Source organism: Mobula birostris, chromosome 3 (genome assembly GCF_030028105.1).
Source record: "Mobula birostris isolate sMobBir1 chromosome 3, sMobBir1.hap1, whole genome shotgun sequence".
NCBI lineage: Eukaryota > Metazoa > Chordata > Chondrichthyes > Myliobatiformes > Myliobatidae > Mobula > Mobula birostris.
Window position 1 is genome coordinate 17,074,231 of NC_092372.1, and position 25,408 is coordinate 17,099,638.

Genomic DNA, 25,408 nt, shown 5'->3' on the forward strand with positions numbered 1-25,408 from the left:
CATCCCCATGATCTAAGCAGACTAAATGTCAAACACTTGGCTTAGAGCTGGAGACCTCTTCACAGAAACAGAGGAGCTCCTTGTGCAATACAGCACTAACTGATTAACACAAAAAATATCAAAAATACATAGGACTCACAAATTTAAGAAGATAAATGCAGAAAATGCTGCAAGAACCCAGAAAAAATCTAACACATTTCAGGATCCTGAAGCAGTTTAACTCAATCCTGTTTACTTACACAGGCAAGCATCATTCACCAAAATCTTGCTTTAAAATACAAACTCATAAAAGACACTTCACTTTATTATAAATAGAAGCCTGATCCAGTTTTAGAGTCACAGTCCGACAAATTATATTATAACCTATCCATTCAGGGTTAGGTTTTTCACACAGAGAGTGGTGAGTGCGTGGAATGTACTGCCGGCAATGATGGTGGAGGTGGATACGATAGGGTCATTTAAGTGATTCTTACATAGGTACATGGAGCTTAGAAAACTACAGGGCTATGCAGTAGGGTAATTCCAGGCAGTTTCTAGGGTAGGTTACATGGTCGGCACAACATTGTGGGCCGAAGGGCCTGTAATGTGCTGTAGGTTTCTATGGTCTATGTTCCACTATCACAGATAAGGCAATCCATCATGACCAGTCAAATATATTATTACAGAATAAACAAGCAAAACAACTTACTTAATAGATACTGTACAGCCATTCCTGCCACACGTAACATACAGGAGTCAACAAGTGAAGACCAGAAATATGCTGAATTAAAATAGGAAATTAAAAGACTATGAAGCATGAATAGGGTATACATTATCCCAGTAGTAATTTCTACAACTGGATTCATTCCAAAGTCACTACACAATAGCATTAAATAATTAGGGCTACACAGCAATATTTATGTAAATCTCCAGAAAGCCACAATACTAAACACCACTAGAATAATCCAAAAGTTCCTAGCCATTGAGAAATGAGTGTGCTTGGCTATGCCTGTACCTCATGCTTTACCAGCTTGACCTGAGAAAATAATAATAATAAATAAGTAAGAAATAAAGTTCGAGAACATGAGATGAGTCCTTGAAAGTGAGTACACAGTTGTGGGAACATTTCAGTGATGGGGCAAGTGAAGTTATCCCCTTTTGTTTAAGAGCCTGATGGCTGAGGGGTAATCACTGTTCCCGAACCTGGTAGTGTGAGCCCTGAAGCATTTATACCTTCTTTTTGATGGCAACAGTGGGAAGAGAGTATGACCAGGGTGGTGGGGGTCCTTGATGATGGATGTGCTTTCCTGCAACAGTGCTTTGTGTAGATGTGCCCAATGGTGGGGAGGGCTTTACCCGTCATGGACTGGGCTGTATCCATTACTCTTTGTGGGATTTTCCATTTCAGGGCATTGCTGTTTCCATACCAGGCCATGATGCAGTCATTTAATATACTGTCTACTACACATCTATAGAAGTTTTTCAAATTTTTAGATGTCATGCTGAATCTTTGCAAATTTCTAAGAACGTAGTAGCACTGTTGTGCTTTCTTCATAATGGCACTAAAGTACTGGACCCAGAACAGATCCTCTGAAATGATAGCACTGAGGAATTTAAAGTTGCTGACCCTCTCCATCTCCGATCTCCGGATGAGGACTCTGGTGTCCATGGGGGCTCATGGACCTCTGGTGTCCTCCTCCTGAAGTCAATAATCAGCTCCTTGGTCTTGCTGACATTGCTGTTGCAGCACCACTCAGCCAGATTTTCAATCTCCCTCCTCCCACCAAGCCAAGTGCTTCTTGTATCTGCTTCAACCACTTCTTGTGGCAGCTCATTCAAGATACCCATCAAGCTCTGCATGAAAACATTGCTCCTCAGATTCCCTTGAAGTCTTTTCCCTTTCACTATAAATCTGTGGCCCACATTTTGGACCTCTCTCTGCCCTGGGGAAAGGACTGTAACCATTCACTTGATCTATGTCTCTTCTAATTTTAAGTATTTTTAAAAAGTTCTGCCTTATTTTTACATTCCAAGTTTGAAAGCGTGCATCACCAGGATCAAAGGCAGCTTCTGTTCTGCTGATTTCACACTACTGAATGGTATTGGACCTCCCTAGTTGAGCTCTTAACCTCACAATCTATCTCAACTTGCATTTTATTGTCTACTGCACTGCACTTTCTCTGTAACTCCAATACTATATTCTGCATTCTGTTATTGCTTTTCTCGCTCTGCTCCTTCAATGTATTTATGTGTTGAAAAAATCTGAATGGATGGCATGCAAAACAAATATTTTCATTTTATTTCAGTATATTTGTCATTAGTAAACCCATTAACAATTACCAATTAGAGATCCCAATCTCTTAATTTTGGCAAAGATGTTAAGTACCTCCAATGGGCTCAGTCCTAGCCTAGTTAGTACTTTTGAAAATAGTGTTTATGGCTTCAGACACCCTCTCCTCCTCTTCCCCTTTCCATGCCCCACTTTCTCACACTCTTGTCCAGCAGCTCTGCAGTCAAATACTTCCTCTTGTGCCTCTTTCATGTGCACAGCACACTGTGTCTTCCTCTTTCTCGTGTCTGAAAGTATACTGCTTCAGTGTGGCAATGTATTGAGGGCCTCCATTGGCTGGGGTTGACCATGGATGTTACATCCCTTCTATCAATGTGATATGCAAGCCAGGGTAGTACGATATGGAGAGTAAGCTGTTGCCCACGAAGCAGGCTCCCTCTCTCCATGCAGTTGATGAATCCAAAGGAACGGCAGAAACCAGTATAGTCTGGCACCATTGGAATCGCAGGAGTTGCCAGTCAGCATTGATCTCAACATAGGACTGCCTTTTGGACTACAGCTCCAGATTTTTCCTCAGGGTTTACTTCTGAAGACTTCCCCTCGAGTGAGTATAACTACACAGCAGTGGAGGCTTGGAATTAGAGTTTTCCTGCTCCTAGATGAGCTGCCAGCCACACTGATGAGACCCATCAAAGCAACTAGTTTGAAGGCACCGGTAACCTGCATTTGCCCCTTTTCCTGTCAGTAGAAATGGTTCCACTGGACATGAAGGCCAGGAGTTGAACTTGGTTGGCAGAGGTGCACGCCATTGGAAGCATTTAATAGGCAGTGGGAGCTCATCCCGGCTATCATCCATGGTTATACCATCCTTAAGGAAATGGCAATGTGATGACACATATGAAAATGTGTGAATCACACTGCTATGTATTTAATATTTCAGTAGCAATTGAATAATATTGTAAATATATTGTTGATTAAGCATTTTTTGTTTAAATTATCCATTATAGGTTATATGTAAAAATAAGTAAATTGCATACCTCATCATGCACGAGATATCACGAGATATGTGCATGCCTTACTTAAAGTAAACACAAAGTTAGACTCACATTTTGGACTCCCATGGCTTTCTTTGAATTAGTTTAATGCTTTGAAGTTACAAAACGTAACAGTGGCAACAAGGTATTTTTACAATGAACCTAAGATGACTACTCTCCTGCTGAAGCACAGCAATACATTCGAACTGAAAAGGATGCAGGGAGGAACAGCAACTAAATAAAAACAGCGTGGCATGGCATATGCAGAGACAGTCAGGTTAAATAAAAAGCAGCACAGTACATGTTCTTTGGAAGGAAAGACATGATTGATTTTTTTAAAAAAGAAAACTGAAAAATTCACGGGTTCATGTAGAGAGACTACCAAGTGATGATAATCAGAAAAAAAAGAGCAGGTATGGCTGGTAACATTAAAAAAGTTGACCCATTTGATGCCACAAAAGATATCTGGCTCATGTATACTGAGCTCATTCAATACTATTTTGAAACTAATGAAATAGCCAGTGAGAAACAAATACTAATTTTACTAGTGCATTCAGTTTAAAGGCAGACAGTTTGCTTTGAAGGTTAACTGCTCCAACCAAACTAGCAGAAGTGAACTTTGCTGATATTGTCAAAGTAATGCAGGAACATTTACAACAAAAGCAATTGTTGATTGCAGGCAATTTATGTTTCATAAGCAGGATCAAGAAGAAGAAGAGTCCATTTCACCATACGTGCCTGAATTGAAGGGATTTTCTGAGCACTTTCAGTTCAGTAATGGGCTTAATGTTGCACTGAGTGACTACTTAGTTTGTGGAACCTTACACGAAAGCATTCAAAAATGGCTCCTAACTGAAGGACAACTTACATTTAAAAGAGTAGTTGAAATCTCTGTTTCAATGGAAACTGCAGACAGAGGCACCATTGAGTTACAGTCAGGAATAAACAGAATTGCAATATGTAAACAAAACCTAGCCTGGCTAAACAAATCGTGTTACGGTTGTGGCAGGGGCTCGCATTCACCAGATCAATGCTAGTTTAAATGTGAAACATGCAGAAAATGGAACAAAGCAGGACTCATACAAAGAGCATTTCAAACAGATAAAAATAAATGGACAGCATAGAGAAGAGAAAAGAGACAAAGGTCAAGTTATAGTTTCAAAGAGAGCACTAATCTGTATGCTGTTGATGAAAAATCTGATAATGATAGGAGAAATACATCTGCTTAATATGGTTCCAATGAACAATGTTTCCTCAGGTGACATCTTTCAGATAGTCCACAGAATAGTTGATTTCACTTTCTCTACATCTTCTTTTTATCTTACGTGTCTTCCGGGAACTGTTGGAGCTTGCAACTTACAGTTTGGAGATCCACTGCGTGATCTAGTGCTTTGCTATCTCCGAGAAAATTCCAGGAAGTATTCCAGGAAAATTGGTGCGTCCTCGAGGCAAAGAAGCTTAGAGACTGGGTGCAAGCTCATGACAAACCCCATTTCTCACCAATTAGCACGTAGAGGTAGATTGAAACATTGAGGTGAATGCAGAAGCAAGCAAGGATTCAGCACTGACTACCTGCCTCTTGCTCCCTGTTGCGATGGATCTCTTGCTATTGCCAGATTAGGTGTCTGTGCCTGATGGATCTTAGAAAGCCTCTACGTTCGAGTGGTCTCTCTCTCACCCTCGATGCTATCAGGGAATGTTACTGAAGCTCTGCAATTTATGAATCGGACTGTGGACTGCAAAATTGTTTAAATTTGTCTCTATCAGTTCTCTGTCTAGTTTGCATTTTGCGTTTTCACCTGTTCTTTTTGTTGCTGTTTGGCATGATTTGTTAGCTTTTTTGTGAGGGAGGAGGTTAGAATTTGGGTTTGATGTTCTTGTTGCCATTTTGATCAATAATTTTTTTGTGTGAGAGGGTTGGAGGTTTGGGGTTTAATGTTCTTGTCGCTGTTTGATGCAATTTGTTAGTTTTTTGTGCAAACAAGGGCGTTGGGGGTTGGTTTTTGATGTTCTTGTTGCCATTTGGCTCACTTTATGGTTTTTTGTGCAAGGGAAGGGTTTGGTGTTTGGGGTTTGATGTCCTTGTTTCTTTTTGTTGTAATTACAAGATTTTATTTTGTGCTGGGGGGGCGGAATTGACATTTTTCTTTGAACAACTCCATGATTTTCTTAGTTTCGTAGCTATCTGGAGAAGACAAATCTCAGAGTTGTATACTGCATACATACTTTGATTATAAATTATGAACCTTTGACACAGAACTGCGTAGCCTTGAGATTTAATTGTGAAAACTAGCAGTATGGCTTACACCAGAAGTGAATAGCACATTAATTAAAATGGAAATGATCAGTGGCTAAGCTGTTTCAGTCATTACACATAATTAGTTTAAAAGGCATTTCAAAGGTACTAAATTGAAGCCTACTATCCAACTAAGAATGTACTGGAGAAAAGATAACTCTTGAGGGAATAACACTTATAACAGTGAAATACAACAACTAAAAGCCATGGTTGGCTTGATGTGGTAAAAACGGGAGGGCCGGCATTGTGGGGTGTGTTTGACTGCAATAACTACAAATTGATTGGAGATCTATCCACAATTTGCATGCCACATCCCCTGCAACAGAGTCAACTGAAAGCAAATTCAGAAATGCACTGGGTGATGCCACAACTGTCTCCATGATGTACACCATGAACCATTGGCCAACAGAGGGCAAACAGGTGTTGGTGCCAACCTTTGTACCGCATGTTGGAATGAAAATTGGACCAAGGAAGGATCATGAAGCTCAGCAGAATCATGAAAGTGATGAAAGCTCTGGTCTGACTACAGCAATTTTTGTAGGCAGCATATCTGAGTAAGATTCTGATATGTTAATCAGGTAATAATCTGTGAAACGTGGCATGGGTTTAAGATGGAAGAGAGCTTCAGGAAATTTGGAAGCATTTGACATTTTGTGAGTGTAAAGATCCAGAAGCTATTCTGTATGCATTAAGGTTATTGCATGAACTTCAAAATGGGAGACAAAAAGCTGCTTGTAAAGATCTTTGAGGTGATCAAAGCCCAACTGGATGAATGGAACATGGAACATAGAATAGTACAGCACAGTACAGGCCCTTCGGCCCACAATGTTGTACCAACCCTCAAACCCTGTCTCCCATATAAGCCCCCACCTTAGATTCCTCCATATACCTGTCTAGTAGTCTCTTAAACTTCACTAGTGTATCTGCCTCCACCACTGACTCAGGCAGTGCATTCCACGCACCAACCACTCTCTGGGTAAAAAACTTTCCTCTAATATCCCCCTTGAATTTCCCACCCCTTACCTTAAAGCCATGTCCTCTTGTATTGAGCAGTGGTGCCCTGGGGAAGAGGCACTGGCTATCCACTCTATCTATTCCTCTTATTATCTTGTACACCTCTATCATGTGTCCTCTCATCCTCCTTCTCTCCAAAGAGTAAAGCCCTAGCTCCCTTAATCTCTGATCATAATGCATAATTTCTAAACCAGGCAGCATCCTGGTAAATCTCCTCTGTACCCTTTCCAATGCTTCCACATCCTTCCTATAGTGAGGTGACCAGAACTGGACACAATACTCCAAGTGTGGCCTAACCAGAGTTTTATAGAGCTGCATCATTACATCGCGACTCTCAAACTCTATCCCTTGACTTATGAAAGCTAACACCCCATAAGCTTTCTTAACTACCCTATCCACCTGTGAGGCAACTTTCAGGGATCTGTGGACATGTATCCCGAGATCCCTCTGCTCCTCCACACTACCAAGTATCCTGCCATTTACTTTGTACTCTGCCTTTGTACTCTGTTTGTCCTTCCAAAGTGTACCACCTCACACTTCTCCGGGTTGAACTCCATCTGCCACTTCTCAGCCCACTTCTGCATCCTATCAATGTCTCTCTGCAATCTTTGACGATCACGAAGAGTAGAGGTCCCAGAACAGATCCCTGTGGGACACCACTAGTCACAATCCTCCAATCTGAATGTACTCCCTCCACCACCACCCTCTGCCTTCTGCAGGCAAGCCAATTCCGAATCCACCTGGCCAAACTTCCCTGGATCTCATGCCTTCTAACTTTCTGAATAAGCCTACCGTGTGGAACCTTGTCAAATGCCTTAGTAAAATACATATAGATCACATCCACTGCACTACCCTCATCTATATGCCTGGTCACCTCCTCAAAGAACTGTATCAGGCTTGTTAGACACGATCTGCCCTTCACAAAGCCATGCTGACTGTCCCTGATCAGACCATGATTCTCTAAATGCCTATAGATCCTATCTCTAAGAATCTTTTCAACAGCTTTCCCACCACAGACGTAAGGCTCACTGGTCTATAATTACCCGGACTATCCCTACTACCTTTTTTGAACAAGGGAACAACATTCGCCTCCCTCCAATCCTCCGGTACCATTCCCGTGGACAACGAGGGCATAAAGATCCTAGCCAGAGGCTCAGCAATCTGAGCCAGAAAGGCCAGAAAGAAAGGAGTCAATGGAGATCTGAAAACAGAAGGTTTATCAGATGATGTGGATGAGGAAATCAAGAGGAGAGGTCGGATGGTAAAGGGAACAGCAGAAGGATTAATAAGAGAATACACAGATGAAGTAAATGTACCTTCCCAAGATCAAGATGCAGAAACTAGAAGAAGAAGAAAGTTGTCCAGAGCTGTCAGAACCACTTCCTGCAGTCTCAGAGCCAACTCCTACAGCTATTTCCTGAGGAGACTGAGGTCCTTTAACATCTGCCGGACGATGCTGAGAATGTTCTACGAGTCTGTGGTGGCCAGTGCTATCATGTTTGCTGTTTTGTGCTGGGGCAGCAGGCTGAGGGTAGCAGACACCAACAGAATCAAAAAACTCATTCGTAAGGCCATTGATGTTGTGGGGATGGAACTGGACTCTCTCACGGTGGTGTCTGAAAAGAGGATGCTGTCTAAGTTGTATGCCATCTTGGTCAATGTCTCCCATCCACTACATAATGTACTGGGTGGGCACAGGAGTACATTCAGCCAGAGACTCATTCCACCGAGATGCAGCACAGAGCATCATAGGATGTCATTCCTGCCTTTGGCCATCAAATTTTACAACTCCTCCCTTGGAAGGTCAGACACCCTGAGCCAATAGGCTGGTCGTGGACTTATTTCATAATTTACTGGCATAACTTACATATTACTATTTAACTATTTATGGTTCTATTACTATTTATTATTTATGGTGCAACTGTAACGAAAACCAATTTCCCCCGGGATCAATAGAGTATGACTATGACTATGTCTATAATGGGGGAGACCCCAGAACCTGTGATTGTTTCACAGCCGCAAGTCTCAGCTGAGTGATTCCCCCTTGTCAGGAAAGACGTTATCCCACAAGAGTAAGAAACCCTCCACAGCGATTAAATCTTTAGACCTAAATAGGACAATTTAAAAATTGATTATACTGTAGATTTCTGTATAGTAATTGTATTATACAGTATACTGTGTACATAGTTGAGATGTATTCTATATTGAGTTGGTTTATAGATAAGTAGGGAGGAATGTTGTGTATTTAATATTTTAGTAGCATTTGAATAATATTGTAAATATGTTGTTGATTAAGCATTCCTTGTTTGTTTAAGTAATTCATTATGTGTTATATGAAAAAATAAATGATTATGTCAGCACGCTACCATGTAATACATGGGCAGTTCACTTAAAGTAAACTGGAAGTTAGACTCACGTTTCAGACTCCCGTGTCTTCCTTTAAATTAGTTCAATGTTTTGAAGCTACAAAACAGAACATACGCCAACTGCAAATTAGCAATCCCGCAACAGAGCTCATCTTGGTAAAATAGACTCTGCTTTCAGCTGATAATGCTGCTTCAACTGTGCTGCTGTCTCTCTCTCGGTCTCTTCTTAAAGCAATTCATCATCTCTGAAATATTTACTTGCACTTCTCAGAGATTTATAAATGTTCCTGTTTCTGCTGGGTAGCAACACGTTTGGCAGAGTTGAGAACGAATGATCACTTCTACTTCATTGTAATCTGCACCTTCCAGATTATGACATGAACTTGAATAAAATGATTCTATTCAGGATGTAAGCCTATTTGTACCAGGAGACATATCAAGGCAGTGAGTTTGTCATGTACCATGCCAGGAAAAGTAAAAACTGTTTACTATTAATTGTTCCCATCATATTTTAGCACTGTCAAATTTTGCTATTACCACATATCCTTACAATCTAGGGATCAGTGGGCCAAATCCTCTCTGGCTCAATTACTCATCTTCACTAAATGACAATTGACACCGTTTTATTTTATTTAGAGAAACAGGATGGCAACAGGCAATTCTGGCCAAACAAGCCCTCACTGCCCAATTACTGATAAACCTACTAACCCCGTATATCTGTGAGGAAACCCATGCAGTCATGGGGGAATGTAGGATTCCCTACAGACAGTGGCAAGAATTGAACCCCGATTGCTGCCGCTATAATCGGGTTGCACTAACTGCTGTACCACAAACCAATGTACCAAGAGAGAGTTTAAGCGGCTACCTTTGATGTTCAGTCGGATCACCATCAACAAGTCCCCTCACCATCTGCATTCTGAAACATCACATAAGTGCTGTGGCTCCAGGGACAGCTATCCTGTGACATGAGATTAAGCTCTTGATTTTTAATAAAACATCCTATGAGGCACAATGGTGGCACGGTAGTGAGACACACTTTACAATCCTGCCGCTGTCCGTGGCTATGTAGATTTCCTCCGGGTGCTCCAGTGTTCCCCCACATTCCAAAGGTGTACAAGTCAGGGTTAGTAAGCTATGGGAATAGAGACAACAGCAGAATGGAACCCCAGTCACCGGTGTAGTAATAGATTTACACTGACTACCATGCTACCACGCCACACCTAAGGTGCTCGGCTGTAGGTGCCTTTACCTTCTGGCACTATGGGAAAGAGAATTATTTGGTAAGACTCGATAATGATGATCCAAACCAGCCAAGTGGAAAGAAGGTTGATCTTGGCTCAGATGTCTTGCAGGTCAAGTAGTATCGCTACATTTAGACTGTGCAGACATAAATGAAACAGAGGCAAAATGTGTGGCACCACAGCCTAGTAGGAGATGCAGCATTTGAGGCACAAAGGAAGGGGAAAAGGAAAGAAACAAACCAAATTCAAAGGAATAATTTAAACTTAGGGGACAGGGGGAAACTATTAGATTAAGTATATCAGGAACGGAGACACAGACGAAGTGCTGGAGGAACTCAGCAGGCCAGGCAGCATCTATGGAAAAGAGTAAACAGTAAATGTTTCGAGCCGAGCCCCTTCATCAGGACTGGAAAAAGGGATAAGAAGTCAGAATAAGAAGCTGGGAGGAGGGGAGTGGAAGAAGTACAAGTTGGAAGGTGATAGATGAAACCTGCAGAGGGGGAGGGGGAAGTAAAGAGCTGGGAAGCTGATTGGTGAAAGAGATAAAGGGCTGGAGAAGAGGGATCTATTAGGAGAGGGTGGAAGCCCATGGAAGAAAGGGAAGAAGGAGCACCAGAGGAAGGTGACAGGCAGGTAAGGAAATAAGTTGAGAGATGGAAACAGGGTGGGGAATGGGGAAGGAGAGTCGGGGGGGTGAGACATTAATGGAAGTTTGAGAAATCAATGTTCATGCCATCAGGTTGGAGGCTACACAGACAGAATGTAAGTTGTTGCTCCTCCATCCTGAGAGTGGCCTCATCATGGCAGTAGAGGAGGCCATGGACTGAAATGGCGGAATGGGAATGGGAAGTAGAATTGAAATGGGTGGTCACCAAGAAATCCTGTTTTTTGTGGCCGATGGAGCAAAGGTGCTCAATCTACCTTGGAACTCACTGATCTACCAGAGGCCACACCAGAAGCAGCAGATATAGTAGATGACCCCAACAGTCTCTGCCGCATCTGCTCCCAGGATGAGGCTTTTCGCTCCAGGACATCTCAAATGTCCTGTTTCTTTAAGGATTGTGGTTTCCCTTCTGCTGTCATCAATGATGCTCTCACCCACATTTCCTCCATTTCCCAAACTTCGGCCCTCACCCCATCCTCCCATTACCACAACAGGGACAGAGTTCCCCTTGTCCTCACCTACCACCCCACCAGCCTCCGGATCCAGCACATTATCCTCTGCAACTTCCGCCACCTCCAACAGGACCCCACCACTAAACACATCTTTCCCTCTCCACCCCTCTCTGCTTTGTACAGGGATCGTTCCCTCCATGACTCCCTGGTCCACATGTCCGTCCCCACGGATCTCCCACCCAGCACTTATCCCTATAAACGTAAGTGCTACACCTGTCCCTACACCTCCTCTCTTGCCACCATTCAGGGCCCCAAACAGTCCTTCCAGGTGAGGCGGCACTTCACTTGTGAGTCTGTTGGGGTCATCTATTGCATCCGGTGCTCGCGGTGCGGCCTCCACTACATCAGTGAAACCCGATGCAGATTGGGGGACCGCTTCGTCGAGCACCTCCGCTCCGTCCACCACAACAGACAGGATCTCCCAGTTGCCACCCGCTTCAACTCTGCTTCACATTCCCATTTGGATATGTCCATACATGGCCTCCTCTACTGCCATGATGAGGCTAAACTCAGGTTGGAGGAGCAACACCTCATATACCGTCTGGATAGTCTCCAGCCCCTGGGTATGAACATTGAATTCTCCAACTTCCAGTAATTCCCTCCCCCTCCCTTCCCCTATCCCTATATCACTCTGCCCCCTCCCCCAGCTGCCTATCACCTCCCTCATGGTTCTGCCTCCTTCTACTACCCATTGTGTTTTCCCCTATTCCTTCTTCACCTTTCCTGCCTATCACCTCCCTGCTTCCCCTCCTCCACCCCTTTATCTTTCCCTTTACTGGTTTTTCACCTGGAACCTACCAGCCTTCTCCTTCCCACCCTCCCCCCACCTTCGTTTTAGGGCCCCTGACCCCTCTCTCTTCAGTCCTGATGAAGGGTTCCGGTCTGAAACGTTGACTGATCGTTTCCACGGATGCTGCCCTACCTGCTGAGTTCCTCCAGCGTGTTGTGAGTGTTGCTTTGACCCCAACATCTGCAGAGTATTTTGTGTTAAGACTCACAGGTGAAGTGTCGCCTCACCTAGAAGGACTGTTTGGTGCCCTGGATGGTAGTGAGGGAGGAGGTGTAAGGGTAGGCGTGGCACTTGTTCTGCTTGCAAGGGTAAGTACCAGGAGAGAGATTAGTGTGGTGGGACAAGTAGACAAGGGAGACTTGTAGAGAGCAATCCTTGCAGAAAGTGGGAAAGTGGTGGGCGGGGGAGTGTAAGATATGCTTGGTGGTGGGATCCTGTTGGAGATAGCGGAAGATAGGGAGAATTATGTGCTGGACTCGGAGGCTGGTGGGGGGAGATGGTAGCTGAGGACAAGAGGAACCCTCTCCCTAGTGTGGCAGCAGAAGTGCACAAAATGGAGGATCTGCAGGTAAGGGCAGTGTCGTTGGTAGAGGAAAGGAAGTTCCTCTCTTTGAAGGGGGAGGATATCTCCATTGTTCGGGAATGAAAGGTCTCATCCTGAGAGCAGATGTGGTGAGAATGGAGGAAATGAAAGAAGGGAATGGTATTTTTACAAGCAACAGGGTGGGAAGAGGTATAGTTCAGCTAGCTGTGAGAGTCAGTGGGTTCAAAAGGACATCAGTAGATAAACTCTCTCCAGAGATAGAGACAGAGAGACTGAGAAAGAGGAGAGATGTGTCAGAAATGGGCCAAGTAAATTTGAGGGCTGGATGGAAGTTGGAGACAAAGTTGATGAAATCGATAAGCTCAGCATGGTTGCATGAAGCAGCACCAATGCAGTCATCGATGAGGCAAAGGAAAAGTTGGAGAGTGAAGTCCACACATCCCTCCCCACTGTTCTCCCTCCTGGTACTTATTCGCAAACAGAACAAGTGCCACACCAGCCCCTACACCTTCTCCCTTACTACCATTCAGGACCCCAAGCAATCATTGCAAGTGAGGCAACACTTCACCTGCAAATCTGTTGGGGTCATCTAATGTACTCTCCAACATGATGGCATGAACATTGATCTCTCGAAATTCTGGTAAATGTGCCCCCCGCCCGCCACTGCCTCTGCTTCATCACTCCCCATTCCTGTTCCCTTTCCCTTTCTCATCTTAAATCCTTACTAGCCCATCGCTTCCCTGAGGTGCTCCTCCCTCTTTCCATTCTTCCATGCTCCTGTCCTCTCCCTTCTCCAGTCCTTTATCTCTTTCACCAATCAACTTCTCAACTCTTTTCTTCACCCACTCCCCCTCCCAGTTTCACCTATCAGCTGCCATCTAGTACTGCTTCCTCCTCCCTCCACACCTTCTTCATCTGACTCCTTCCCCCTTCCTTTCCAGTCCTGATGAAGAATCTCAGCTCAAAACATCGACTGTTTACTCTTTTCCATTGGTGCTGCCTGACCTGCTGAGTTTCTCCAGCATTTTGTATGTGTTTCTTTTGATTTCCAGCATCTGAAGATTTCCTTGTGTTTGGTATATTAGGAATAGCTGTGCACTTCCTACTATTGCAAACTCAATTAGGGTCTTGGCCCAGAACATAGACTTTTTATCCCTCTCCATAGATGCTGCCTGACCTGCTGAGTTCCTCTAGTATTTTGTGTGTGTTACTCAGGATTTTCAGCATCTGCAATTTCCAAATCTGCCTCAGTTCTTTTATTAGCAAAGGAATTTACATCAAATATAGAAGGGCCTTTGGCCCACAATGTTCTGCTGACTTTTTAACCTACTCCAAGATCAATCTAACCCTTCCTTCTCACATAGCCCTCCATTTTCATCCATATGCCTATCTAGAGTGTCTTAAATGGCCCCATTGTATCTACATCTACCAGGCCCCTGGCAGTATGTTTCATGTACCTACCACTTTTTATTTAAAAAAATAACCTCCTGATACTTTCTTTCAATCACCTTAAAGTTATGCCCACTCATATTTACTAGTTCCACCCTGGGAAGGTGATATTGGATACTCTCTGTTGATCTTATCATCTTGTACACCTCTATCAAGTCATCTGTCATCCTCCTTTGCTCCAGAGAGAAGAGGCCTAGCTCGCTCAACCTATCCTCATAAGACATACAGTACTTTGTAATCCAGGCAGCATCCGGGGAAATCTCCTCTGCACCCTCTCTAAAGCTTCCATAGGCAACCAGAACTGAACACAGTTAAATACTTTGCATATCAAAGTGGCAACTTCAGCTAAGTTCTTGTAGTTTGATCTCCTTTGATCTGATTTCCTTAAGCCCTTTGTATTGACTGGAACTGACATCACTTTGATGTTGGCGGCACATTATCTCAAACTGTGAGTAAATTCTCATCCTGAATTGAGAACACATGCTAATTGGATAAGGATTAGATTTCTTCCTTTAGATGAAAGATAGAGAAAGATTAGCTTTATTTGTCACAATAGCACCAAAACATCAAAGCATGCTGTGAAATTTGTTGTTTTGCATTAATGATCAATGTAGACTGAGAATTGCGCTGAGGGCAGCCCACATTTGTTGCCACATGTCTGGTGCCGACAAAGCATGCTCACAACTCACTACACCTAACTCTATGCCTCTGGAATATGAGAGGAACCATAAAACCCATAAGATATAGGAGCAGAATTAAGCCATTTGGTCCATTGAGTTCCCTTTGCCATTTCCTCATGGCTCATACATTTCTCTTACAGCCCCTGTGCGGTCGGGAATCTTCCGGAGGGAAGGCCTCAAAATCCCCGGCTTTGCCTGCTGTTGGCAACCGAGATTGAGGTCGAATTGTTCGGACAGAGATGGCGCTCAGTACTCGGTGTCGGAGAGCTGATCAGAGCTCAAAGTTTTCGGATGACTCAGAGTCGGACTGTGGTCGGGCATGGCAGGGAGAGTTTTTCTTCCTTCTCCCGTCTATGTGAGATGTGGGACATTTGAGAGACTTTGAACTTTTTACTGTGCTCATGGACTTCTTCATCAAGTATTGTTGCACTGTAGTAACTATATGTTATAATTATGTGGTTTTGTCAGTTTTTTCAGTCTTGGTCTGTCCTGTGTTTTGTGATATCACACCGGAGGAAATATTGTATCATTTCTTAATGCATGCATTACTAAATGACAATGAAAGAGGACTGCGTGTCTTCATAATCTAAAAATCTTCTGCCTTCTCCCCATAAACCTTCATGTCCTGACTAATCGAGAACCTCTGTCTTAAATATACCCAAGGACCTGGCCTCCACAGCCTTTGTGGCCACAAATTCCACAGGTTCACCACTGTCTGGCAAAATAAATTCCTCCTTATCTCCATTCTAAATGGATGTCCATCTACTCTCAGGCTGTGCCCTCTGGTCCAACATTTCCCCACCATAGTGTAACACCCTGGTTACAAATTTTACTGCTATGCTGTAGGTATTTCATTTTAACAGTCTGTTCTGCTTTCAGCCTGTTTGAGTTTGAGCCGAGATAAAGGGCTTTGTTGTTCAATTTAGGAATGTCATATCAGACAATCAGGATGGTGGAATTGGGAGAAGGTTCTAGAGAACTCTGGGTTTTGTGAGGAACTGGTGTGGGTGAAGTTCTTTTTTTGACAGGAGCTTGGAGAAGACAGGAGGAAAGATGGCTGAGGATGATGCTCCTGTTGCACAAGGTGCTTTGTGCAGATGAACAGCTTCAAAGAGGAGGGACCAGTACTCCCGTGGGACAGCCTGTTTGCTCAAGATGGATTTCGAGTGACATTTGGAAGGAGGCGTGTGCTTTCACACAGACCGAGGCTCCAGCACATGAGTTACAGACAACTTCAGGATGAGCTCCAACTTATATGCACATTTGATTGTTTAATTATAATGGGTCCTTTTCATTTTTTCTTTCTTTAATAATTTAATGACTTTAATAATTCTTTGGTTAAGTTAACATACATAAATATAGTTCTTTTATAATTGTATAGAGTGTATAATCTGTTATTTCTTGCCAACGGGCAATGGCAGCTGGGCAGTAAATCACACAGCATTCAAATAAACCAGGATTTGGATGGGCGAGACATCCCATCCTCATGGGTTTGGTGGGACCAGAACAGAACACACCCCAGATGTACGGGGCCCGAGAAAGGTGGGTTTCTTGCTGCAGAGTCCAGTGGCTGTTAACAAAGGGCAAATGAACCGCATTTCCAGAGACACCCAGTAAAAAGAGGTTTCAGTAGGAAATGTCCTCTCCACATCCATTCTGTCGCGGCCTTTCAACGTTTGATAGGTTTCAATGAGATTCTCTCTCATCCTTCTGAATTCCAGGGAGTACAGGCCCAGAGCCATCAATCAGTCCTCGTATGGTAATGCTTTCAATCCTGGAATCATTCTTGTGAATCTCCTCTGAACCCTCTCCAACATTGGCATATCCTTTCTTAGATAAGGGACCCAAAACTGCACCATCACTCCCAGTGAGGCCTCTCCTGTGTCTTAAAAAGCCTCAACATTAGAACCTTACTTTCATATTCTAGTCCTCTCAAAATGAATACTAAGATTGCATTTGCCTTCCTCACCATGGTCTCAACCTGCAAATCAACCCTTAGGGAATCCTGCACAAGGACTCACAAGTGCCTTTGCACCTCAGATTTCTGAATTTTCTGTCCATTTAGAAAATAGTTGACCCTTTTTTCTTCTATCAAAGTGCATGACCATACACTTTCCGACACTGCAACCCATCTGCCGCTTCTTTGCCCATTCTCCTAATCTGTCTAGGTCCTTCTGCAGCCCTGCTGCTTCCTCAAAATTACCCACCTATTTCACGTCATCTGCAAACTTGGCCATAAAGCCATCAATTCTGTCAGCCAGATCGTTGACATATAACATAATAAAAAGCTGCTGGAACACAAACCCCTGTGAAACACCATTAGTTACTGGCAGCAAACAGAAAAGGCTCCCTTTATTTCCACCTTTTGCCTACTGCCAATCAGCTCATGCTTTATACATGATTGTATCTTTCCTGTAATCCCATGGGCTCTTAGCTAGTTAGGCAACCTCATGAGCAACACCTGCCATGCAATTGGTAAGAGGCTTACTGTTGTCACATGTAGTGAAAAACTTTGTTGTGTATGCCATTGATACAGATCCTTTCAAAACATAAGTATCTCAAGGTAATACAAGAAAAAAGCAGTAACAGAATAAGGATGTGGTGTGACAGAGAAAATGCAGTGCCATGATCAATAGGGTTCAAGATAGAATGTGAAGACAAGAGATTGTCTTTATTCTACAAGTGGTCCATTCAATAGTCTTTTAACAATGGGACAAGGTTGCCTTTGAGTCTACAGGCGCATGTTTTCAAGCTGTTGAATTTTCTACCTGATAGGAGAGAAGAGAGAATATCTGGAGTGAGAGGGTTCTTTGATTATAAAAGGAAAACACATTTAAAAGCAGTTTCCACACATGTTTTGCATGACCAGTCATTTTCAGGTCACTGTGTGTTCATCACAATACTAGCACAGGCAACTGCCAGTATAATTGCTCTCCGCATGCTGGACATTCATCTAGGGAAATGTGTTGCACACCGCTCATTTTTCCTGCTCTATGTAGAAGATGGAGTTCCATCCATCATGTCTCTCAATGCTACCCCTTTCTCTCCCCTACTGGCTCCATCCTTCATCTTTCCTCAGTCTAGCAGTTGCCCACTGGACTTGTCTCTCTTCTCTTCAGTCTGGTAAGCCACCGCTCTTAACCCTAATGCAGGGATTCAAGCTGAAACATCAGCCTTTTCTTCTCCCCCGCAGATACTGCTCAATGTCCAGTAACCACGAGGAAATCAGCAGATGCTAGAAATTCAAGCAACACACATCAAAGTTGCTGGTGAACGCAGCAGGCCAGGCAGCATCTCTAGGAAGAGGTACAGTCGACGTTTCGGGCCAAGACCCTTCTTCAGGACTAACTGAAAGAAGAGCTAGTAAGAGATTTGAAGGTGGGAGGGGGAGGGGGAGATCCAAAATGATAGGAGAAGACAGGGCTCCATCCCTCCCCCTCCTGTCTTCAGACAGGAGGGGGAGGGATGTAGCCCTCTCTTCTCCTATCATTCTGGATCTCCCCCTCCCACTTTCAAATCTCTTACTAGCTCTTCTTTCAGTTAGTCCTGAAGAAGGGTCTTGGCCCGAAACGTCGACTGTACCTCTTCCTAGAGATGCTGTCTGGCCTGCTGCGTTCACCAGCAACTTCGATGTGTGTTGCTTCAATGTCCAGTAAACTGTTTGGTGCTTCATTGACAACAACCCTCTTAAATCAATTCTACTTATTAATCAGCTGCACTTTGAAGCACATTGAATATGCTTTCAGGCTATTGTATCATCTGTGCAGTGGAAGGGGGAGATGGAAGGATCTCTGGAGTGGGTAAGACCTTTGATTATATGGCTTCTTTAATGAGAATTATATAGGGAGTCCATTGGGGGAAGCTGGCTTTTATGAAGTGCTGTGCTGCGTCCACAACTCTCTGCAGTTTTTTTACTGTCGTATGCAGAGCAGTTGTCATACCAACCATGAAGTATCTAGATAGGATGCTTCCTATGGTGCATTGTTAAAAATTGGAAATGTTCTTTGTGTCACATAATGAGGGAGACATAAATTATGGGATTCACATTGAATGGCTTAAGGAACTCTCCACAAACAGTCAATGTACCATTATAATGATGATGATTATAACAATAATAATAATACATGTACAAAGAAAATAAGAACAGAAATGACAAATTTTAGGAAACACAATTTCCACTCAAACACACTTAGATTAACAATACCTAGGACAGAAGGAAGAAAAGGAAAAATAGATGTTAAAAATTTACATAACAGTCAGATAAAACTTTTAAGGATATATTCTAAGGAGACGCAACATAAGGATTTTTACTCCCTCATGTTGTGAGATGGGTGTAAGAAATAAAATTCTAATTCTGATTCTAATTCATCAATTAGGAAACTTTGTCACATGGTGTGAGCAGAATTATCTGTAGCTTAATGTGAAAAAGACTAAGGAGCTGGTGGTAGACCTGAGGAGAGCTAAGGTACCGGTGACCCCTTTTTCCATCCAGGGGGTCAGTGTGAACATGGTGGAGGATTACAAATACCTGGGGATACGAATTGACAATGAACTGGACTGGTCAAAGAACACTGAGGCTGTCTACAAGAAGGGTCAGAGCCGTCTCTATTGCCTAAGGAGACTGAGGTCCTTTAACATCTACCTGTCAATGCTGAGGATGTTCTACGAGTCTGTGGTGGCCAGTGCTATCATGTTTGCTGTTGTGTGCTGGGGCAGCAGGCTGAGGGTAGTAGACACCAACAGAATCAACAAACTCATTCGTAAGGCCAGTGATGTGGTGGGGATGGAACTGGACTCGCTGACGGTGGTGTCTGAAAGGAGGATGCTGTCCAAGTTGCATGCCATCTTGGACAATGTCTCCCATCCACTACATAATGTACTGGTTGGGCACAGGAATACATTCAGCCAGAGACTCATTCCACCGAGATGCAGCACAGAGCGTCATAGGAAGTCATTCCTGCCTGTGGCCATCAAACTTTACAACTCCTCCCTTGGAGGGTCAGACACCCTGAGCCAATAGGCTGATCCTGGACTTATTTCCTGGCATAATTTACATATTACTATTTAACTATTTATGGTTCTATTACTATTTATTATTTATGGTGCAACTGTAACAAAAACCAATTTCCCCTGTGATCAATAAAGTATGACTATGACTATGACAATGAAAGCAGTATTCAGCACTCCACATGAGCATATGCAACTCTGATGAGAAGTATGCACCATTAAACTTAAATGAGAGCATGATCCAGAAAAATTAAGAAATTTTCCCTACTGAAGAAAAAGTTAACCAATGGAAGAGCATGACCCTCTGTGGAAGACATTCCCATGGTCTGAACAAACTGGATGTTGACAAGGAAGCAACAGACATCTGGCTCAGAGTTGGAGATCTCTTCCCAGAAACAGAAAGGTTCCTTGTGGCAATAACGGAGCAGCTGGTTAACACAAACAATGATCAAAAATACATATTAAAAGACCAACAAATTCAAAATAATAAATACAGAAAATGCCAAGAGAAATTAGAAACAATCCAACACATTACAGGGTCCTTTAGCATTTTAACTCCATTTGATTACCTACACAGGCACGATCAAGTGACAAACATCATTCACCAAAATCGTGTTTTAAAATACAAACTCATAAAAGACACCATACCTTACTATAAATACAAGCCTGATCCAGATTTAGAGTCAGAGTCTCCCAAATTATATTACAACCAATCTGTTTTACAGGTCGGTCAATCCATAATAACCGTTTGTATACAATATTAAGAGAAAAATACCAGAAATATTCTGAATTAAAAGAGGAAATTGAAAGATGATGGAACATGAACAAGGTATACTGTATATTGTCCCAATAGTAATATCTACAACTGGTATCATCCCAAAGCACTACACAACGGCATTAAACAATTAGGACTACACAGTGTAAATCTCCAGAAAGCCACAATTCTAAACACCGCCAGAGTAGTACAAAAGGTCCTAGCAATTGACAAATGAGCATACTTGGCTATGCCCATACCTCAGCTTTTTCCAGCTTGAGCTGAGAAAAATTCTAAAAATAATAACAATAATAACTTTATTTATATAGCACCATTCTTACATTAAGATGCAGGTTCAAGCTGCATTACATAAATCAATATAGTCATAAAATATGAGACAAAATTAAAAACCATAAGTAAATGTAAACATTATATAGAATAAAATATAATCAAATATACCAAAGTATATAAATATAATCAAAATCAGCAGGCATTAAGTAATCTTATAAGTAGGCCAAATTAAAATAGTAGGTTTTTAGAAATGTTTTGAAATGTTCCATAATACTAGGCTGATGTATCTCAGTTGGTAGAATATTCCAGATTTTTGGTGCATAATAGAGCAAAAGGCTGAATCGCTAGTTCATATATGCTTGGCTCTAGAAACACTAAGCATACCAGCATTTGCAGATGTAAGATTACAATTAAGGACGTAAGGGGATAGACACTCCAAAATAAATGGATATGGTGTACAAATAGTCAATGAGTGCAAATACTGAAGTTCCCAATAGGAACTCCACAGGTCTCATTTGTAAACAAACTCTGCTAAATTTGATTCTTACGTAGTTTTGTACAATTATGCAAACTTCTCTCTGGAACTCACTGTGGATGTTGGTGTAGGGCCTAGCTTGTGATCAGTGCAGCTAAAGTGAATAAATTCTGATTAAAACTGAGAGAAAGTGAGCAACTATTTGAATAAAAATGGACAAAAGAATGTCAACCATATATTGTTGAGGTGAAATTGTATCTAGCCTTGGTTAACATGAAGTTATGGATTTAATAAAATACTGTATATTTTATTAAAATATACTAATTTCTTACAGGCAGCAATGGGAATCAATCCCAATTAGTGATCACTGGTGCAGTTGAGTGACACAGGAAGCATGGTAACGAAGCATTTAGCATAATTGCTTTGTAATGCCAGCGATCATTGATCAGGGTTCGATTCTCACCATTGTTCTATGTTCTTCCTGTGTAATTACATGGATTTCTTCTGGGTGTTCCAGTTTTCTCCCATATTCCAAAGTCATATGCTCAGGGTCAGTAAGATGTGGCCATTCTACGTTTTGGCAACACTTGTGGTCTGCCACTAGGACAATCCTCACTGATTGGATTTGATACAGACAACACACTTCACTGTAATGTTCCAGTGTTTAATGTACATGTGACACAAAGCCAACCTCCATCTTCTTTAACCTTTATATAAGTTTTGTCAGCTCATGGGTTAAAAAAAGCAACTGCAGTTTGGAGATTAAATCTAAGAAAGTTTTAGAGTGACTGGTTATTTTTATGACTGAAGGGAGGTGCACAGTGAGTTTCCTCAGGTTAACTGCATGGACCACAGTTGCATTTGATATACTTATTTGATGTTCAAAGCTCAATCTCAAAACTTGGAAATGTCATGAAAATTGTAAGCACGGAAGATATGAATAGATGTAAGTGTGGACAGATTTATGGAATTGCTGGCAGTTGAAATGGAAGGCAAAAAAATAAAATCAGGTGATGCCCTTGGTATGAAAAGTGAGGAGCTAAATGTTAAACATAGAACATAGCACAGCAACAGCACCCTGAGGCCACTATGTTTTGTTGAACTAATTAGATTAGTAATCAAATGGCCAGCTAGACTAATTCCTTATGCCTAAACAATGTCCATATCCTTCCATTTTCCTGACATTCACTTGCCTATCTAAACGTCTCTTAAAAGTCCCTGATGTATCGGCACCTATGACCACCCCACAAAGCATGTTCCAGAGACCCGTTACTCTCTGTGTAAAAAAACTTGCCCCTTGCATGTCCTTTGAAACTTACCCTCTCACACTTTAAATACATGCCTTCTGGTGTTGGACATTTCAACGCCAGGAAAATGATACTGTCTGTCTACTCTATCTACACCTCTCATAATCGTCTAGACATCTATCAGATCTCCTATTAGCCTCTGCCACTCCTGAGAAAAGAATCTTGTTATAGAATCTTGTTTTAGCCCAGCATCTTGTTATAGAACATTCCCTCTAATCCAGGTAACCTCATCTACAACCTCTCCGAAACCTCAACATACTTCCTATAATGGGGTGACCAGAACTGTATGCAATACTCCAGAAGTGGAGCATTCCCTCGGCTCCTCCCACTTTCTCCAATCCCAAGCAGTAGCCTTCAGAACTCACTTGGGTCTAATCTGTGCCTGCCTCTTCATCGGCTAGGTAGAACAGTCTAGGTTTGAAGCCTTCCCGGGTTTTACTCCCCAACTCTTCCTTGTCTATATTAATGGCTGCATTGCTGCTGCTTCATGCACCCATGCTGAGCTCGTCAGCTTTATCAATTTGCCTCTAACTTCCACCCTGCCCTTAAATTCACTTGGTCCATCTTTGACTTCTCCCTACCCTTTATTGATCTTTCTGTCTCCATCTCTGGAAACAAACTGTTGAAAAATGAGGGAAGTGCAAGACAGATCAGTTCCAATTAAGAAGAAATTTTTGAATGGAAGAAGGACACTACCGTGGCTGACAAGTGAAGTCAGAGCCAAAGTAAAAGCAAAGGAGAAGGCATTCAAGGAAGCCAAGGCTATTGGGAAGATCGAGGATTGGGAAGCTTTTAAAAACTTGCAGAAAGAAACTAAGGAGGTCATCAGGAAGGAAAGGATGATCTATGAAAGGAAGCTGGTGACTAATATCAAAGAAGATACTGAAAGCTTTTTTTTAAGTATATAAAGAATAAAAGAGAGTTGAGGGTAGATAGAGGACCAATAGAAAATGATGCTGGAGATATTGTAATGAGAGACACAGAGGTGGCAAAGCAACTGAATGCGTATTTCGCATCAGTCTTCACAGTGGAAGACATCTGCAGTATACAGGACATTCAAGAGTGTCAGGAAAGTGAAGCATGTGCAGTGAAAATTACAACTGAGAAGGTGGTCAGGAAGCTTAATGGTCGGAAGGTGGATAAATCTCCTGGACCTGATGGAATGCACCCTCGGGTTCTGAAGGAAGTAGCTGGAGAGATTACGGAGGCATTAACAATGATCTTTCAAGAATCAATAGATTCTGGCATTGTACCAGATGACAAGAAAATTGCAAATATTACTCCGCTATTTAAGAAGGGAGGGAGGCAGCAGAAAGGAAACTTTAGACCTGCTAGCCTGACATCAGTGGATGAGAAGTTGTTGGAATCGATTGTTAGGGATGAGATTACAGAATACCTGGAGGCACATGACAAGATAAACCATAGCCAGCATGGTTTCCTAAAAGGAAAATCCTGCCTGACTATCCTACTGCAAATTTTTGAGGGAATTACTAGCAGGGTAGACAAAGGAGATGCAGTGGATGTGGTGTACTTGGATATTCAAAAGGCCTTTGACAAGGTGCTGCACAGGAGGCTGCTTAGCAAGATAAGAGCCCATGGAATTCCAGGGGAGTTACTAGCATGGGTGGAGCATTGGCTGATTGGCAGAAATCAGAGATTGGGAATAAAGGGATCCTATTCTGGCTGGCTGCCGGTTACCAGTGGAGTTCCACAGGGGTCGGTGTTGGGACCGCTGCTTTTTACGATGTATCTCAATAATTTGGCCTATTGTATTAATGAATTTGTTGCTAAATTTGCCAATGATACAAAGATAGGTGGAGGAGTAGGTAGTGTTGAGGAAACAGAGAGCCTGCAGAGAGAGTTAGATAGCTTAGGGGAATGGGCAAAGAAGAGGCAAATGAAATACAATGTTGGAAAGTGTATGGTCATGCACTTTAGAGGAAGAAGTAAACAAGCAGACTATTACTTAGATGGAGAGAGAATTTGAAATGCAGAGGTAGAAACATAGAAAACTTACAGCACAATACAGGCCCTTTGGCCCACAAAGCTATGTTGAACATGTCCTTACCTGAGAAATTACCTAGGGTTACCCATAGTCCTCTATTCTTCTGAGCTCTTTATACCTGTCCAGGAGTCTCCCAAAACAGGGGTCCCCAACCTTTTTTGCACCACAGACCAGTTCATTATTGTCAATATTCTTGCGGACCAGCCGACCCGGGGAGGGGGGGAGGGGGGGTGGGGGGGTGTAGGGTTGCCAACGGACAAGAGTAGCAGTCAAATACATTGTGTTTACCCCTAGAAAGACTACCAGGACAGGGGAGCTTGAAGTAAGTGTTGAACGAACTTCCAGTAGAAGTGGTAGAGGCAGGTTCGATATTATCATTTAAAGAAAAGTTGGATAGGTATATGGACAGGAGAGGAATGGAGGGTTATGGGCTGAGTGCAGGTTGGTGGGACTAGGTGAGAGTAAGCATTCGGCACAGACTAGAAGGGCCGAGATGGCCTGTTTCCGTGCTGTAATTGTTATATGGTTATATGATTATATAAGTCACTTATACGTCAATAGCACCATAACATTTTAAGTAATGTTTGGATATTAAACACACAGCACATATTTTCCCCGTATGAACATATAAAATCATTGCAACACACCAATATCGCTGAATCAGTTGGAGCCCTGGGCTTATTTCCCTGCAAAAGATGGTGCCATCGAAG

The 25,408-nt window shown here is 42.6% G+C and overlaps 1 long non-coding RNA gene across 1 annotated transcript in view; it reads left to right on the forward strand.

Annotated features, from left to right (window-relative positions):
- The window catches only part of LOC140194538 (uncharacterized), a 32,161-nt gene extending 15,960 nt beyond the window's left edge, over positions 1-16,201 (forward strand). Inside the window, exon 3 of the long non-coding RNA XR_011885236.1 lies at positions 15,000-16,201. This is a non-coding gene — a long non-coding RNA (uncharacterized lncRNA). The remainder of the gene's footprint in view (positions 1-14,999) is intronic.
- The last annotated feature ends 9,207 nt before the right edge of the window (positions 16,202-25,408 follow it).